Source organism: Plectropomus leopardus, chromosome 24, assembly GCF_026936395.1.
Source record: "Plectropomus leopardus strain MGB_pleo_1.0 chromosome 24, ASM2693639v1, whole genome shotgun sequence".
Lineage (NCBI taxonomy): Eukaryota > Metazoa > Chordata > Actinopteri > Perciformes > Serranidae > Plectropomus > Plectropomus leopardus.
In genome coordinates, this window is record NC_142199.1 from 7,177,501 (window position 1) to 7,191,583 (window position 14,083).

At 36.9% G+C, this 14,083-nt stretch overlaps 1 pseudogene; it reads right to left on the bottom strand.

Annotated features, from left to right (window-relative positions):
- The window catches only part of LOC148185478 (uncharacterized), a 2,359-nt pseudogene extending 1,130 nt beyond the window's left edge, over positions 1-1,229 (bottom strand).
- Positions 1,230-14,083: the final 12,854 nt, after the last annotated feature.

Here is a 14,083-nt window from a genome sequence, read left to right on the forward strand (position 1 = left end):
TTTTGAGCAGTGGGGTGACATGTCGCTTGCTTAAAAGTAACACGAAAAGTGCCAGTTTTTAGGGAGGAATTGACAATGTGTGTGACTGCAGGTTTGATAGTGGGCAGGATGCTCTGCAGGATGCAGGTGGGTATTGGATCGAGAGGACATGTTGTAGGTTTTGAGCTCAGAACAAGTCTGGAGACCTCATCCTCAGTCATAGGAGTGAAAGAGCATAGTGAAGCAGCAGTACTGGATTTGACCCAACTGGGCCGGTCAGGCTCAGAGAACTGATTGCTGATTGCGGCCACCTTTTCAGTGAAAAAGGAGGAGAACATGTCTGGAGTCAGTGTAGGGGAAGGCTGAGCAGCTGGAGGAAAAAGCAAGGACTTAAACACCATAAACAGTTTTCTAGGCTCAGTAGCAGCACAGAACTTGTTCTGACAGAAGGCTATCTTAGCGGACTGCAAGGAAGACGTAAAGGAAGCAAGTTTCTGTTTGTATTAGGACAAATCAGTGGGTTCTTGGGATTTACGCCACTTTCTTTCTGCTGCCCTGAGTCCAGTTCTTTGTTCTCTCAGGACTTCAGAGAGCCACAGACTTGCTTGTTTTTTCTTGGCTGGTTTGGACACCGGGGGACAGGGTTTGTCCAGAGAGGATGCCAGAGAGGAACACAGTGTTTCTGTAACCTCATTAACAGAAAGTGAGGAGAAGTGTGAGTGGTCAGGCATGGCAGAGCTCACCTCATCAGACAGCCGTGCTGCAGTGAGGGACTTATGATTTCTGCGGACGGAAATTTTCTGAGTGGGTGTCTGCAATTTCAGAAAAGTAGCTGCAAATTTTACCAAGAAATGGTCTGACAGGTATAGTAGGGTAACTGTCACATCTGCTATGGAGCAGTTACGAGTCAGCACCAAGTCAAGGACATAACCAGCTTTGTGGGTGGGAGGAGAAGGAGCTAGTACAAGTGCAAAGGAGCAGAGTAGTGCCAGAAGGTTGTTTGCTAGAATACTGTCAATGTCAATGTCAATGTTCATGTCTCCCTTGACAATCAGTGGTGTGCCATCATCAGGGATGTCAGAGAGTAACATGTCCATTTCAGAGACAAAGCCATCCAGATTACCCCCTGGTAGGCAGTACACAACCAGAATATATGCTTTGATGGGAGCAGTGACATTAAGAGCATGATATTGAAATGTTGCGTTGCTGCTCAACAGGCGCAGTGTGGAAAAAGACCAGTTGTCAGGAATAGTATGGCAAAAATGTCAAAAAATGACATGTCCCAAAAACAGTTGAAAACAATTTTAAACCTCATAAAACAGCGTGCTAAGACACGCCATAGCATAGAATTTTCCACAAACGGCCAAAAACACCAGATTACAACATGTCGAAAAAATGACCAAAACAGCAAGGCTATAGTATGGCAAAAATGTCAAAAAATGGCATGTCCCAAAAACAGCTGAAAACAATTTTAAACCTCATAAAACAGCGTGCTAAGACACGCCATAGCACAGAATTTTGCAAAAATGGCCAAAAACACCAGATTACAACATGTCGAAAAAATGACCAAAAAGCAAGGCTATAGTATGGCAAAAATGTCAAAACATGACATGTCCCAAAAACAGCTGAAAACAATTTTAAACCACATAAAACAGCGTGCTAAGACACGCCATAGCATAGAATTTTGCAAAATCTGCCAAAAACACCAGATTACAACATGTCGAAAAAACGACCAAAACAGCAAGGCTATAGTATGGCAAAAATGTCAAAAAAATGACATGTTCCAAAAACAGTTGAAAACAATTTTAAACCACATAAAACAGCGCGCTAAGACACGCCATAGCATAGAATTTTCCACAAACGGCCAAAAACACTAGATTACAACATGTCGAAAAAATGACCAAAACAGCAAGGCTATAGTATGGCAAAAATGTCAAAAAATGACATGTCCCAAAAACAGTTGAAAACAATTTTAAACCACATAAAACAGCGCGCTAAGACACGCCATAGCATAGAATTTTGCAAAAACGACCAAAAACACCAGATTACAACATGTCGAAAAAATGACCAAAACAGCAAGGCTATAGTATGGCAAAAATGTCAAAACATGACATGTCCCAAAAACAGCTGAAAACAATTTTAAACCACATAAAACAGCGTGCTAAGACACGCCATAGCATAGAATTTTGCAAAATCTACCAAAAACACCAGATTACAACATGTCAAATAAATGACCAAAACAGCAAGGCTATAGTATGGCAAAAATGTCAAAAAAATGACATGTTCCAAAAACAGTTGAAAACAATTTTAAACCACATAAAACAGCGCGCTAAGACACGCCATAGCATAGAATTTTCCACAAACGGCCAAAAACACTAGATTACAACATGTCGAAAAAATGACCAAAACAGCAAGGCTATAGTATGGCAAAAATGTCAAAACATGACATGTCCCAAAAACAGCTGAAAACAATTTTAAACCACATAAAACAGCGTGCTAAGACACGCCATAGCATAGAATTTTGCAAAATCTACCAAAAACACCAGATTACAACATGTCGAAAAAATGACCAAAACAGCAAGGCTATAGTATGGCAAAAATGTCAAAACATGACATGTCCCAAAAACAGTTGAAAACAATTTTAAACCACATAAAACAGCGCGCTAAGACACGCCATAGCATAGAATTTTCCACAAACGGCCAAAAACACTAGATTACAACATGTCGAAAAAATGACCAAAACAGCAAGGCTATAGTATGGCAAAAATGTCAAAAAATGACGTTCCAAAAACAGTTGAAAACAATTTTAAACCACATAAAACAGCGTGCTAAGACACGCCATAGCATAGAATTTTGCAAAATCTACCAAAAACACCAGATTACAACATGTCGAATAAATGACCAAAACAGCAAGGCTATAGTATGGCAAAAATGTCAAAAAAATGACATGTTCCAAAAACAGTTGAAAACAATTTTAAACCACATAAAACAGCGCGCTAAGACACGCCATAGCATAGAATTTTCCACAAACGGCCAAAAACACTAGATTACAACATGTCGAAAAAATGACCAAAACAGCAAGGCTATAGTATGGCAAAAATGTCAAAACATGACATGTCCCAAAAACAGCTGAAAACAATTTTAAACCACATAAAACAGCGCGCTAAGACACGCCATAGCATAGAATTTTGCAAAATCTGCCAAAAACACCAGATTACAACATGTCGAAAAAACGACCAAAACAGCAAGGCTATAGTATGGCAAAAATGTCAAAAAATGACATGTCCCAAAAACAGTTGAAAACAATTTTAAACCTCATAAAACAGCGTGCTAAGACACGCCATAGCATAGAATTTTCCACAAACGGCCAAAAACACCAGATTACAACATGTCGAAAAAATGACCAAAACAGCAAGGCTATAGTATGGCAAAAATGTCAAAAAATGGCATGTCCCAAAAACAGCTGAAAACAATTTTAAACCTCATAAAACAGCGTGCTAAGACACGCCATAGCACAGAATTTTGCAAAAATGGCCAAAAACACCAGATTACAACATGTCGAAAAAATGACCAAAACAGCAAGGCTATAGTATGGCAAAAATGTCAAAAAATGACGTTCCAAAAACAGCTGAAAACAATTTTAAACCTCATAAAACAGCGTGCTAAGACACGCCATGGCACAGAATTTTGCAAAAACCACCAAAAACACTAGATTACAACATGTCGAAAAAATGACCAAAACAGCAAGGCTATAGTATGGCAAAAATGTCAAAAAATGACATGTTCCAAAAACAGTTGAAAACAATTTTAAACCTCATAAAACAGCGTGCTAAGACACGCCATAGCATAGAATTTTCCACAAACGGCCAAAAACACTAGATTACAACATGTCGAAAAAATGACCAAAACAGCAAGGCTATAGTATGGCAAAAATGTCAAAACATGACATGTCCCAAAAACAGCTGAAAACAATTTTAAACCACATAAAACAGCGTGCTAAGACACGCCATAGCATAGAATTTTGCAAAATCTACCAAAAACACCAGATTACAACATGTCGAAAAAACGACCAAAACAGCAAGGCTATAGTATGGCAAAAATGTCAAAAAATGACATGTCCCAAAAACAGTTGAAAACAATTTTAAACCACATAAAACAGCGTGCTAAGACACGCCATAGCATAGAATTTTGCAAAATCTACCAAAAACACCAGATTACAACATGTCGAAAAAACGACCAAAACAGCAAGGCTATAGTATGGCAAAAATGTCAAAAAATGACATGTCCCAAAAACAGTTGAAAACAATTTTAAACCTCATAAAACAGCGTGCTAAGACACGCCATGGCACAGAATTTTGCAAAAACCACCAAAAACACCAGATTACAACATGTCGAAAAAATGACCAAAACAGCAAGGCTATAGTATGGCAAAAATGTCAAAAAATGGCATGTCCCAAAAACAGCTGAAAACAATTTTAAACCTCATAAAACAGCGCGCTAAGACACGCCATAGCATAGAATTTTGCAAAAACGACCAAAAACACCAAATTACAACATTTCGAAAAAACGACCAAAACAGCAAGGCTATAGTATGGCAAAAATGTCAAAAAATGACATGTCCCAAAAACAGTTGAAAACAATTTTAAACCACATAAAACAGCGTGCTAAGACACGCCATAGCACAGAATTTTGCAAAAACGACCAAAAACACCAGATTACAACATGTCGAAAAAATGACCAAAACAGCAAGGCTATAGTATGGCAAAAATGTCAAAAAATGGCATGTCCCAAAAACAGCTGAAAACAATTTTAAACCTCATAAAACAGCGCGCTAAGACACGCCATAGCATAGAATTTTCCACAAACGGCCAAAAACACTAGATTACAACATGTCGGAAAAATGACCAAAACAGCAAGGCTATAGTATGGCAAAAATGTCAAAAAATGACATGTCCCAAAAACAGTTGAAAACAATTTTAAACCACATAAAACAGCGCGCTAAGACACGCCATAGCATAGAATTTTCCACAAACGGCCAAAAACACCAGATTACAACATGTCGAAAAAATGACCAAAACAGCAAGGCTATAGTATGGCAAAAATGTCAAAAAATGGCATGTCCCAAAAACAGCTGAAAACAATTTTAAACCACATAAAACAGCGTGCTAAGACACGCCATAGCACAGAATTTTGCAAAAACGGCCAAAAACACCAGATTACAACATGTCGAAAAAATGACCAAAACAGCAAGGCTATAGTATGGCAAAAATGTCAAAAAATGGCATGTCCCAAAAACAGCTGAAAACAATTTTAAACCACATAAAACAGCGTGCTAAGACACGCCATAGCACAGAATTTTGCAAAAATGGCCAAAAACACCAGATTACAACATGTCGAAAAAATGACCAAAACAGCAAGGCTATAGTATGGCAAAAATGTCAAAAAATGACTTTTTCCAAAAAACAGCTGAAAACAATTTTAAACCACATAAAACAGCGTGCTAAGACACGCCATGGCATAGAATTTTGCAAAAACGGCCAAAAACACTAGATTACAACATGTCGAAAAAATGACCAAAACAGCAAGGCTATAGTATGGCAAAAATGTCAAAAAATGGCATGTCCCAAAAACAGCTGAAAACCATTTTAAACCACATAAAACAGCGTGCTAAGACACGCCATGGCACAGAATTTTGCAAAAACGACCAAAAACACTAGATTACAACATGTCGAAAATATGACCAAAACAGCAAGGCTATAGTATGGCAAAAATGTCAAAAAATGACATGTTCCAAAAACAGTTGAAAACAATTTTAAACCTCATAAAACAGCGTGCTAAGACACGCCATAGCATAGAATTTTGCAAAAACGGCCAAAAACACCAGATTACAACATGTCAAAAAAATGACCAAAACAGCAAGGCTATAGTATGGCAAAAATGTCAAAAAATGACATGCTCCAAAAACAGCTGAAAACAATTTTAAACCTCATAAAACAGCGTGCTAAGACTCGCCATAGCGTGAGGAAACTACGATCTTTCAACGTGTGCAGCAAGATGTTAGAGATCTTCTACCAGTCTGTTGTCTCCAGTGCCATCTTCTTCGCTGCTGTTTGTTGGGGAAGCAGCATCAGAGCCAGTGACACCAACAGACTTAATAAAATCATGAAGAAAGCTGGCTCTGTGGTGGGTTTCAGGCTGGAGACCATGGAGACGGTGGTGGAGAGGAGGACAATTAAAAAACTGCTCGCCATCATGAACAATGCTGAGCACCCCCTCCACCGCACACTGGACCGACAGCGGACCACCTTCTCCAACAGACTGATTCAGCTTCGCTGTCGAAAGGACAGATACAGGAAATCTTTCCTGCCACAAGCCATCCACCTGTACAATAACTCACCTCTGTCTGGGCTTTAAGTTCTGGTCTTAGCTCCATGTCACTCTGCACTACTGACTTTATTTCTATTTCTATTTATTCAGATACTGTTCCGCACTTTACACATGTATATATGTAGATATGTACAGTCTCTTCGTTTTTTTAGGGTTTTTTTTTTAAGCATATTCCTTTATATACTGTTAATAATGTGTGCTCTTTATTCTCTGTTCTTACTGTATGGCGCTGCTACATCCCAATTTCTCAGTTTTCAGATCAATAAAGTATATCTATCTATCTATCTATCTATCTGTCTATTTTGAATGTCGAAAAAATGACCAAACAAGCAAGGCTATAGTAAGGCAAAAATGTCAAAAAATGACATGTCCCAAAAACAGCTGAAAACCATTTTAAACCACATAAAACAGCGTGCTAAGACATGCCATAGCACAGAATTTTGCAAAAACCACCAAAAACACCAGATTACAACATGTCGAAAAAATGACCAAAACAGCAAGGCTATAGTATGGCAAAAATGTCAAAAAATGGCATGTCCCAAAAACAGTTGAAAACAATTTTAAACCACATAAAACAGCGTGCTAAGACACGCCATAGCATAGAATTTTGCAAAAACGGCCAAAAACACCAGATTACAACATGTCGAAAAAATGACCAAAACAGCAAGGCTATAGTATGGCAAAAATGTCAAAAAATGGCATGTCCCAAAAACAGCTGAAAACAATTTTAAACCACATAAAACAGCGTGCTAAGACACGCCATAGCACAGAATTTTGCAAAAACGACCAAAAACACCAGATTACAACATGTCGAAAAAATGACCAAAACAGCAAGGCTATAGTATGGCAAAAATGTCAAAAAATGACATGTTCCAAAAACAGTTGAAAACAATTTTAAACCTCATAAAACAGCGTGCTAAGACACGCCATAGCATAGAATTTTGCAAAAACGGCCAAAAACACCAGATTACAACATGTCGAAAAAATGACCAAAACAGCAAGGCTATAGTATGGCAAAAATGTCAAAAAATGGCATGTTCCAAAAACAGTTGAAAACAATTTTAAACCACATAAAACAGCGCGCTAAGACACGCCATAGCATAGAATTTTCCACAAACGGCCAAAAACACTAGATTACAACATGTCAAAAAAATGACCAAACAAGTAAGGCTATAGTATGGCAAAAATGTCAAAAGATGACATGTTCCAAAAACAGTTGAAAACAATTTGAAACATCATAAAACAGTGTGCTAAGACACGCCATAGCATAGAATTTTGCAAAAACGGCCAAAAACACCAGATTACAACATGTCGAAAAAATGACCAAAACAAGCAAGGCTATAGTAAGGCAAAAATGTCAAAAAATGACATGTTCCAAAAACAGTTGAAAACAATTTTAAACCTCATAAAACAGCGTGCTAAGACACACCATAGCATAGAATTTTGCAAAAATGGCCAAAAACACCAGATTACAACATGTCGAAAAAATGACCAAAAAGCAAGGCTATAGTATGGCAAAAATGTCAAAAAATGACATGTTCCAAAAACAGTTGAAAACAATTATAAACCACATAAAACAGCGTGCTAAGACACGCCATAGCACAGAATTTTGCAAAAACGGCCAAAAACACCAGATTACAACATGTCGAAAAAATGACCAAAACAGCAAGGCTATAGTATGGCAAAAATGTCAAAAAATGACATGTTCCAAAAACAGTTGAAAACAATTTTAAACCTCATAAAACAGCGTGCTAAGACACGCCATAGCAAAGAATTTTGCAAAAACGGCCAAAAACACCAGATTACAACATGTCGAAAAAATGACCAAAAAGCAAGGCTATAGTATGGCAAAAATGTCAAAAAATGGCATGTCCCAAAAACAGCTGAAAACCATTTTAAACCACATAAAACAGCGTGCTAAGACACGCCATAGCACAGAATTTTGCAAAAACCACCAAAAACACTAGATTACAACATGTCGAAAAAATGACCAAAACAGCAAGGCTATAGTATGGCAAAAATGTCAAAAAATGACATGTCCCAAAAACAGTTGAAAACAATTTTAAACCTCATAAAACAGCGTGCTAAGACACGCCATAGCATAGAATTTTGCAAAAACGGCCAAAAACACCAGATTACAACATGTCAAAAAAATGACCAAACAAGCAAGGCTATAGTATGGCAAAAATGTCAAAAAATGACATGTCCCAAAAACAGCTGAAAACCATTTTAAACCACATAAAACAGCGTGCTAAGACACGCCATAGCACAGAATTTTGCAAAAACCACCAAAAACACTATATTACAACATGTCGAAAAAATGACCAAAACAGCAAGGCTATAGTATGGCAAAAATGTCAAAAAATGACATGTTCTAAAAACAGTTGAAAACAATTTTAAACCTCATAAAACAGCGCGCTAAGACACGCCATAGCATAGATTTTTGCAAAAACGGCCAAAAACACCAGATTACAACATGTCGAAAAAATGACCAAAAAGCAAGGCTATAGTATGGCAAAAATGTCAAAAAATGACATGTCCCAAAAACAGCTGAAAACCATTTTAAACCACATAAAACAGCGTGCTAAGACACGCCATAGCACAGAATTTTGCAAAAACCACCAAAAACACTAGATTACAACATGTCGAAAAAATGACCAAAACAGCAAGGCTATAGTATGGCAAAAATGTCAAAAAATGACATGTTCCAAAAACAGTTGAAAACAATTTTAAACCTCATAAAACAGCGTGCTAAGACACACCATAGCATAGAATTTTGCAAAAACGGCCAAAAACACCAGATTACAACATGTCGAAAAAATGACCAAAAAGCAAGGCTATAGTATGGCAAAAATGTCAAAAAATGACATGTCCCAAAAACAGCTGAAAACCATTTTAAACCTCATAAAACAGCGTGCTAAGACACGCCATAGCATAGAAGTTTCCACAAACGGCCAAAAACACCAGATTACAACATGTCGAAAAAATGACCAAAACAGCAAGGCTATAGTATGGCAAAAATGTCAAAACATGACATGTCCCAAAAACAGTTGAAAACAATTATAAACCACATAAAACAGCGTGCTAAGACACACCATAGCATAGAATTTTGCAAAAATGGCCAAAAACACCACATTACAACATGTCGAAAAAATGACCAAAAAGCAAGGCTATAGTATGGCAAAAATGTCAAAAAATGACATGTCCCAAAAACAGTTGAAAACAATTATAAACCACATAAAACAGCGTGCTGAGACACGCCATAGCACAGAATTTTGCAAAAACGGCCAAAAACACCAGATTACAACATGTCGAAAAAGTGACCAAAACAGCAAGGCTATAGTATGGCAAAAATGTCAAAAAATGGCATGTCCCAAAAACAGCTGAAAACCATTTTAAACCACATAAAACAGCGTGCTAAGACACGCCATGGCACAGAATTTTGCAAAAACGACCAAAAACACTAGAATACAACATGTCGAAAATATGACCAAAACAAGCAAGGCTATAGTATGGCAAAAATGTCAAAAAATGACATGTTCCAAAAACAGTTGAAAACAATTTTAAACCTCATAAAACAGCGTGCTAAGACACGCCATAGCATAGAATTTTGCAAAAACGGCCAAAAACACCAGATTACAACATGTCGAAAAAATGACCAAAAAGCAAGGCTATAGTATGGCAAAAATGTCAAAAAATGACATGTCCCAAAAACAGCTGAAAACCATTTTAAACCTCATAAAACAGCGTGCTAAGACACGCCATAGCATAGAAGTTTCCACAAACGGCCAAAAACACCAGATTACAACATGTCGAAAAAATGACCAAAACAGCAAGGCTATAGTATGGCAAAAATGTCAAAACATGACATGTCCCAAAAACAGTTGAAAACAATTATAAACCACATAAAACAGCGTGCTAAGACACACCATAGCATAGAATTTTGCAAAAATGGCCAAAAACACCACATTACAACATGTCGAAAAAATGACCAAAAAGCAAGGCTATAGTATGGCAAAAATGTCAAAAAATGACATGTCCCAAAAACAGTTGAAAACAATTATAAACCACATAAAACAGCGTGCTGAGACACGCCATAGCACAGAATTTTGCAAAAACGGCCAAAAACACCAGATTACAACATGTCGAAAAAATGACCAAAACAGCAAGGCTATAGTATGGCAAAAATGTCAAAAAATGACATGTCCCAAAAACAGTTGAAAACAATTTTAAACCTCATAAAACAGCGTGCTAAGACACGCCATAGCATAGAATTTTGCAAAAACGGCCAAAAACACCAGATTACAACATGTCAAAAAAATGACCAAAAAGCAAGGCTATAGTATGGCAAAAATGTCAAAAAATGACATGTCCCAAAAACAGCTGAAAACCATTTTAAACCACATAAAACAGCGTGCTAAGACACGCCATAGCACAGAATTTTGCAAAAACCACCAAAAACACTATATTACAACATGTCGAAAAAATGACCAAAACAGCAAGGCTATAGTATGGCAAAAATGTCAAAAAATGACATGTTCTAAAAACAGTTGAAAACAATTTTAAACCTCATAAAACAGCGCGCTAAGACACGCCATAGCATAGATTTTTGCAAAAACGGCCAAAAACACCAGATTACAACATGTCGAAAAAATGACCAAAAAGCAAGGCTATAGTATGGCAAAAATGTCAAAAAATGACATGTCCCAAAAACAGCTGAAAACCATTTTAAACCACATAAAACAGCGTGCTAAGACACGCCATAGCACAGAATTTTGCAAAAACCACCAAAAACACTAGATTACAACATGTCGAAAAAATGACCAAAACAGCAAGGCTATAGTATGGCAAAAATGTCAAAAAATGACATGTTCCAAAAACAGTTGAAAACAATTTTAAACCTCATAAAACAGCGTGCTAAGACACGCCATAGCATAGAATTTTGCAAAAACGGCCAAAAACACCAGATTACAACATGTCGAAAAAATGACCAAAAAGCAAGGCTATAGTATGGCAAAAATGTCAAAAAATGACATGTCCCAAAAACAGCTGAAAACCATTTTAAACCTCATAAAACAGCGTGCTAAGACACGCCATAGCATAGAAGTTTCCACAAACGGCCAAAAACACCAGATTACAACATGTCGAAAAATTGCCAAAACAAGAAGGCTATAGTATGGCAAAAATGTCAAAACATGACATGTCCCAAAAACAGTTGAAAACAATTATAAACCACATAAAACAGCGTGCTAAGACACACCATAGCATAGAATTTTGCAAAAATGGCCAAAAACACCACATTACAACATGTCGAAAAAATGACCAAAAAGCAAGGCTATAGTATGGCAAAAATGTCAAAAAATGACATGTCCCAAAAACAGTTGAAAACAATTATAAACCACATAAAACAGCGTGCTGAGACACGCCATAGCACAGAATTTTGCAAAAACGGCCAAAAACACCAGATTACAACATGTCGAAAAAGTGACCAAAACAGCAAGGCTATAGTATGGCAAAAATGTCAAAAAATGGCATGTCCCAAAAACAGCTGAAAACCATTTTAAACCACATAAAACAGCGTGCTAAGACACGCCATGGCACAGAATTTTGCAAAAACGACCAAAAACACTAGAATACAACATGTCGAAAATATGACCAAAACAAGCAAGGCTATAGTATGGCAAAAATGTCAAAAAATGACATGTTCCAAAAACAGTTGAAAACAATTTTAAACCTCATAAAACAGCGTGCTAAGACACGCCATAGCATAGAATTTTGCAAAAACGGCCAAAAACACCAGATTACAACATGTCGAAAAAATGACCAAAAAGCAAGGCTATAGTATGGCAAAAATGTCAAAAAATGACATGTCCCAAAAACAGCTGAAAACCATTTTAAACCACATAAAATAGCGTGCTAAGACACGCCATAGCACAGAATTTTGCAAAAACCACCAAAAACACTATATTACAACATGTCGAAAAAATGACCAAAACAGCAAGGCTATAGTATGGCAAAAATGTCAAAAAATGACATGTTCTAAAAACAGTTGAAAACAATTTTAAACCTCATAAAACAGCGTGCTAAGACACGCCATAGCATAGATTTTTCCACAAACGGCCAAAAACACCAGATTACAACATGTCGTAAAAATGACCAAAAAGCAAGGCTATAGTATGGCAAAAATGTCAAAAAATGGCATGTCCCAAAAACAGTTGAAAACAATTATAAACCACATAAAACAGCGTGCTAAGACACACCATAGCACAGAATTTTGCAAAAACAGCCAAAAACACCAGATTACAACATGTCGAAAAAATGACCAAAAAGCAAGGCTATAGTATGGCAAAAATGTCAAAAAATGACATGTCCCAAAAACAGCTGAAAACCATTTTAAACCACATAAAACAGCGTGCTAAGACATGCCATAGCACAGAATTTTGCAAAAACCACCAAAAACACCAGATTACAACATGTCGAAAAAATGACCACAACAAGCAAGGCTATAGTAAGGCAAAAATGTCAAAACATGACATGTCCCAAAAACAGCTGAAAACCATTTTAAAACACATAAAACAGCGTGCTAAGACACGCCATGGCACAGAATTTTGCAAAAACGACCAAAAACACTAGAATACAACATGTCGAAAATATGACCAAAACAAGCAAGGCTATAGTATGGCAAAAATGTCAAAAAATGACATGTTCCAAAAACAGTTGAAAACAATTTTAAACCTCATAAAACAGCGCGCTAAGACACGCCATAGCATAGAATTTTGCAAAAACGGCCAAAAACACCAGATTACAACATGTCGAAAAAATGACCAAAAAGCAAGGCTATAGTATGGCAAAAATGTCAAAAAATGACATGTCCCAAAAACAGCTGAAAACCATTTTAAACCACATAAAACAGCGTGCTAAGACACGCCATAGCACAGAATTTTGCAAAAACCACCAAAAACACTATATTACAACATGTCGAAAAAATGACCAAAACAGCAAGGCTATAGTATGGCAAAAATGTCAAAAAATGACATGTTCTAAAAACAGTTGAAAACAATTTTAAACCTCATAAAACAGCGTGCTAAGACACGCCATAGCACAGAATTTTGCAAAAACAGCCAAAAACACCAGATTACAACATGTCGAAAAAATGACCAAAAAGCAAGGCTATAGTATGGCAAAAATGTCAAAAAATGACATGTTCTAAAAACAGTTGAAAACAATTTTAAACCTCATAAAACAGCATGCCAAGACACGCCATAGCATAGATTTTTCCACAAACGGCCAAAAACACCAGATTACAACATGTCGTAAAAATGACCAAAAAGCAAGGCTATAGTATGGCAAAAATGTCAAAAAATGGCATGTCCCAAAAACAGTTGAAAACAATTATAAACCACATAAAACAGCGTGCTAAGACACGCCATAGCACAGAATTTTGCAAAAACCACCAAAAACACCAGATTACAACATGTCGAAAAAATGACCAAAACAGCAAGGCTATAGTATGGCAAAAATGTCAAAAAATGGCATGTCCCAAAAACAGCTGAAAACCATTTTAAACCACATAAAACAGCGTGCTAAGACATGCCATAGCACAGAATTTTGCAAAAACCACCAAAAACACCAGATTACAACATGTCGAAAAAATGACCACAACAAGCAAGGCTATAGTAAGGCAAAAATGTCAAAAAATGACATGTTCCAAAAACAG